The 6,175-nt window shown below is 37.6% G+C and overlaps 1 pseudogene across 1 annotated transcript; it reads left to right on the plus strand.

Moving 5' to 3' along the window:
• The first annotated feature begins 1,894 nt into the window (after positions 1 to 1,894).
• LOC143636725 (uncharacterized) lies at positions 1,895 to 5,500 on the plus strand (annotated as a pseudogene). The gene is made up of 3 exons (XR_013154296.1): positions 1,895 to 2,420; positions 2,827 to 5,056; positions 5,134 to 5,500. The product of XR_013154296.1 is annotated as an uncharacterized LOC143636725 (transcript).
• The last annotated feature ends 675 nt before the right edge of the window (positions 5,501 to 6,175 follow it).

The raw sequence follows: 6,175 nt of genomic DNA on the forward strand, positions 1-6,175 counted from the left end.
AGAAAAGAATGGAAAAAGGTTGTTTGATACAAAAGTTAAAGTGTGTGAATTTATTTTTTTTTGGTGCAGACGAGAGGAAGAAATTTATAAGCCGTGGTTTATTTATTTATTTACTTTTGTTGTAAAAGAAGGTTTAACCATTCTTGTTGGGTCTTTATTTAGTTTGAACAAGACGGTTCAGTTTAGAGTTCGTATTTTATTTGGGTTGAATGAGTAGGTTTGATTCAGAGTTTGTGTCTTTACACGGTTTGAATGAGATAGGTCTTAACTAAGGTTTGATTTATTTTGTGAGCAAGTGGGTTCGGTTATGAAAAGTTGTTCGTAATTGATTGGTTTGTTCGAGTAGGGCTGTGAAGGCTCAAATCGTTTGGGTTGTGTGAGTCAACCACGGAAAAGAATCGATTGGAGCGAGTCCATCGATTGCAGGTTCGGTTACCTGCGATAGGTGTGGAGTTACCAGAGCAATTCGGAGTTACGGTGTGATAATGGTGAGGAAGAAAACTGTCAATCTGTGATAGATTGATCAAAGAGTGAGGCTGATTGTGTGAATCAATCAAGAACGAGGTGAGAAGTCGGTTGTGTGAATCAATCAACTTTTCCGTGAAAGCTGGTTCGAGAAGAACTAATCTGTCATATCAATGTGATAAAGCGGGTGATCCGTGTGAAGGAATTTAAGGCGAGCAGCTGACCGGTGAGAAACCGATAAAAACTTGTGTGAAACAGGTTGTGGAAGAGGGCATCAAGGTAGTCGAGTTCGGGAAAATATAGTTTGAGACACCTTTAAGTCTGACAATATAGTTTCACACCTTGTAAAACATACGTCTTCTTTTGTTTTATAGTTTAAAACTTTATAACATTTACACCTTTAGTCTTTCTGTTTTAGTCTACCTTAGACTTTTATATGGGGGCGAAGTCACGGATCTTGTTTCCTCGGAAAGGGAGGGGGGTGGAGGGGTCCCTTCAAAGCTTCGCCCATGTTCATTATGAAGAAATGCTTATTCTTTCAAATCTATGTTTCTTCATCACGAGGAATTGTTTTATTAAAACCTTTTTTTTATGAAAAGCTTATTTCGTCTATCAAAACTTTTCAAGGCTTAAGTATACCCCCCCCCCCCCTCCAATTAGGGTCTAAGCTATACAAATGCAAACACATAAGTATAACCTATACCTTAACGATGATTTATAGGGGATACTTGGTTAGGAATGATCAGGTAGCACTTCTGCTCATAAAATACGTTGGGGCTTCAGGAAAATGGCATGTTGGGTGTTGGGGCTTTTTCACGTACTTTGAGGGCTTCAGGACTCGCCTCGTCAACTCGTTGGAAATAATCGGGGCACACAAACCGACGTAAGCTTCTGCAAGTTGTGATGTTGGAGTGTCATGCTCGATTTGCTATTTAAAGTTGAGCCCATGCACGCTCTGCGGACCGTTGGGATTAAGGTGACGGTCCTTCAGGTCGTAATTTGCCGTGTGAAAATCTTGTAAGAATGGATAACTCATCTAAAACCAAATTACTTTAGACTCATCGGCATCTGAAAGACTAAAACCCCAAAGTTGTACACTATTATAAGACCAAAAGTGGTTGTGCATGCGTGAATATATATACTTGTGTGTACTGTGTTTTCTATAAATTTATAGTTACAAATAATATTTTTTTTGTAAAAACTAAAATATGTCATAATTGTACTAAAATACAGATGAACGTGTTGTATTTTGAATGGGATGTCGTGTATTCGGGGTGGAGGCTATGGGCCACCATTTACTTGGAAGAGACTTAAAACAAAGCCACATACGATATGATAAGCCTTTGATTTGACACATTAAGAAAAATCTTTTCTTCTGAATTCTGCGATATAAATAAACCAGCTTCGAAGTATGCTCATCATCACTTCAATGGCATTCAAAATCCTTATCCTTTAAGCTTTCTTGACGCTCGGTGCTCAGTCCAACTTGAAAGCTGATGAAGCAAATGCTTTGAAACATTTCAAGAGTTTAATCACATACGACCCGACTGGTGCACTCCTGGACTGGGATGCTAATTCCACCCACCATTGCAACTGGACGGGAATCCAATGCCATGATGTCACCAAACGTGTCATTTTTATTTCACTTCCACAAGCACACCTCAAAGGCCAAATATCTCCCTTTCTTGGTAACCTTTCTGGACTCCAGCTTCTTGATTTATCTGAAAATTCATTCACGGGCAACATTCCATTCCAGCTGGGATATTGCACACAGCTTTCCACGCTCAATCTGTATACCAATTCCCTTACTGGAATTATTCCGGATAGCTTGTGTAATTGTACTTCTTTGGAATACCTTGAACTTAGTAACAACATACTTAACGGTACAATTCCAAACAGAATCGGTGATTTGGCTAATCTTTGGATTCTTGGGGTAACAAATAACTGTTTAGAAGGTTCAATTCCAATGACATGGTCTGATAGACCTAAACCTCTCAGAGGACATGATTGATGATAGGAATTCGTGGAGAAGTAGAATTAAAGTTAAGGATTTTTAGGGATAAATGAATACTTTAAGGCGTTTATTTACCTTATTCTGGTCACAAACAATAATGGTACTTTCTTTCCATACTTACAGTATTATTATTATTATTTTATTTTATTTTTTACTGTTGAATTTTGATTTCCTTATATTGCCACATACGTATGTATTCTTGAGCTGAGGGTCTCTCCAAAAGCCACATCTTTATTCCTTTGGATAGAGGTACGGTGTGCCTACATCCCACCCTCCCCAGACCCTACTTATAGCTTTGTTGTTGGTGGGACTCCACTGGGTATGATTGATTGATTAATTGGTTGAAGGTTCAATTCCAACTTTGATTCTTCAACTGAAAAATTTGCAAGCTCTTGGTTTGAGCCAAAACCAACTTTCTGGTATCATTCCTAGAGACATTGGGAATTTGTCCGGTTTACAAACTCTTTACTTGTGGCAAAATTCCCTCTCTGGGGAAATCCCTGCATCAATAACCAAATTAGTCAATTTAAGTTCGCTGTTAGTTAACTTTAACTTTCTCACAGGATCAATTCCTTCAAACATTGGGTCTCTTAACAACCTAAGAAATTTGTCACTTGGCGATAATCTCCTTCAGGGGTCTATTCCAATTAGCATCACAAACTGTACCAAGATACGTTGGTTAGATTTGGCTATAAATTGGATGACAGTAGAAATTCCTCAGGGATTGGGAAAGTTGTCCAATCTTACACTTCTTAATATCGGCAATAACAAACTATCTGGAAATATCCCGAACGATCTTTTTAATTGTTCAAATCTTAAGATAGTAGCTATAGGGCGTAACAATCTTACAGGGACGTTGAAGCCAGGAATTGAAAGACTTTCTATTATACAACACCTAGAAATTCAGCGTAATTCCTTTTTCGGGCCAATCCCACGAGAAATTGGAAACCTAACTAGTTTGTTTTTGTTACATCTGGACCAAAACCAATTTTCAGGCACCATTCCTATAGAACTCACAAAAATATCTTCCCTTCAAAGCCTTTGGATTAATAAAAATAATCTAGAAGGTCGAATTCCTGATAAAATAGGTGAGCTTAAACAGCTGACTGAACTCCGCTTGTCGAACAACAAATTTGAGGGTCCGATTCTGAATTCTGTTTCAAAGCTTGAGATGCTTTCTCGGTTGGATCTTAGTGGAAACAGGTTTAACGGGTCAATTGGGGACAGCATGACAAAACTGAACCGGTTGATTCTGATAGACCTGTCACACAACTTCTTCACCGGATCGATTTCAAGGCCAGTGATTTCAAGTATGAAAGATATGCAGATATATTTCGATTTCTCAAACAATATCCTAACCGGAAATATCCCAAGTGAGTTTGGGAAGATGGAAATGGTGCAAGCCATTGATATCTCAAACAATAATCTTTCAGGAGGTATTCCATTAACAATTCAGAACTGCAAAAACCTGCAGAGTATTGATTTGTCAGGAAACAATCTTTCCGGTGGCGTCTCTGATGCAATATTCCCTACTCTTAATGTTCTTTCTTACATAAATTTCTCAAGAAATCAGTTGGAAGGAGAGATCCCAGAAAGCATGGCCAATCTGACACTTCTTACCTCATGTGATCTTTCACAGAACAAATTCAATGGCACGATTCCTAAAAATTTTGGCAACAATTTGGCTTTAAAGTACCTAAATCTCTCATTCAACCACCTAGAGGGACATGTTCCTATACCATACTTTTCAAAAACTCTAGTGCAGTCGGATTGCTTGGAAACCCTTCACTGTGTGTTACTAACGACATCAAATCATGCATCGTCTCAACGCATTCAAATCGTTCACATCAAAAATCCAAAAAATCTGTATATGTTCTAGCAATATTACTTGGATCTACGGGTTTGTTTCTTGTACTATTTTTGGGAATTTTATGTTATCGTCAAGCTAAAAAGGCTAAGGATCCAATACCAGAGTATACCCAAGGGTTCACTCTTAAAAGATTCGAAAGAAAAGAGTTGGAAGATGCTACAGATGGATTTGGTGAAAGTAACATTCTGGGTAGAAGCAGGTTAAGCACAGTGTACAAGGGTACACTAGTAGATAGAAAGATGATAGCAATAAAAAATCTAAATCTCACAGAGTTTTCAGCAGAATCAGATAAGAGCTTCTACAAAGAAATAAATACACTAGCAAAGTTAAGGCATAGAAATCTAGTGAAGTGGTTGGTTATGCCTGGGAGAGTAGAAAGTTAAAGGCTGTGGTTCTTGAATATATGGAAAATGGTAATCTTGATACGGTTATACATGATTTTGGGATTGATCGATCAAGATGGAATTTTTCTGAGAGAGTTGGTATTTTGGTTTCAGTTTCTAGAGGACTCGTTTATTTACATTCTGGATATGATTTCCCCATAGTTCATTGTGATTTAAAGCCTTCTAACATTCTTCTTGATGATAATTGGGATGCTCATGTTAGTGATTTTGGGACAGCTCGGATTCTGGGAGTTTTTCAGCCGGATGGAAGGAGTGTTTCTTCTACATCAGCATTTCAAGGCACCGTTGGTTACTTGGCACCAGGTAATGTATCACCAACTCTCTTTTAGATAGCATTGACCAAAAAAGTCACACTAACTCATTTTTTTTTTCTCCACCAGAGTTTGCATATATGCGAAAAGTGACAACAAAAGTGGATGTATTTAGCTTTGGAGTGATAATTTTGGAGTTTATGACTGGAAGAAGACCAACAGGACTCACCGAAGATGAGGGAACTTTGCCACAGTTGATAGAACAAACACTTTCAAATGAAATCAGTGAGCTGATTGAAATTGTCGATCCTGTACTGGCTTCCGATTTCCCCACAAAACACGGTGTTATAGAACAGATTCTTCAGTTGGCATTATCCTGCACTCGAGCGGATCCAGACGATCGACCAGACATGAACGAAGTCTTATCTTCGCTCACAAAGATCAGCAAGAAAGTGTAGTTTTAACTCATATTTGAGTGATTAATAACAAGTTTCACTTCAAGATTGTAGCAGTCTGCAGTTTCATATTTCATTGTGGATAGTAAATATAATATCATAGCCCAGACATTTGCAAATAGATACGGGTATCCTTTACTACAATAATATGCCTGCACACGATTTAATTAGTAACTCATGATCAACTGATTCATATTTGAAGTTAGTTTGTTCATTTTGAACCATATGATTTGATGAGTAAGTTGAACTCATCTTCTGTTGAAAGAAATTAAGAAAATAAAACATGTTATTCAACACGCTTATGTAAAAAAGAGAGTATTTTCTTTATTACTTACGTTGAACTCACCCAAGATATGACTTACGTCATCATAAATTTTTTTATTAGGTTAAATGTAAATTGGGTCGGGAGTTAGGACTTTTACTTAAAAATTGTGTATAGTTTGATTCGGCATTTGAGCTTAAACTTGTATTAATATTATTTTTGATAAACTAAAATTTAATTGGATAAATTATATGGGATAATCCCCAAATTGTCCATTTTGTTTGAGATTTTGATAAGTTCTCATACTGTCCACTTCATTACCGTTGCCGGCGACGGCATTAACCGGCGAACGAAGGTTTTTGTTGGCCAATACCATATGCCCACGTACCATAATTATCGGCGAGATGACGCTTTTTTAGGTTTTAAACCAACGGCGGCGACGTTTTCACTGTTG

This window comes from Bidens hawaiensis, unplaced genomic scaffold (assembly GCF_021521415.1).
Source record: "Bidens hawaiensis isolate Kalapana, Puna unplaced genomic scaffold, B.hawaiensis_p1.1 tig00008041_1, whole genome shotgun sequence".
Classification (NCBI taxonomy): domain Eukaryota; kingdom Viridiplantae; phylum Streptophyta; class Magnoliopsida; order Asterales; family Asteraceae; genus Bidens; species Bidens hawaiensis.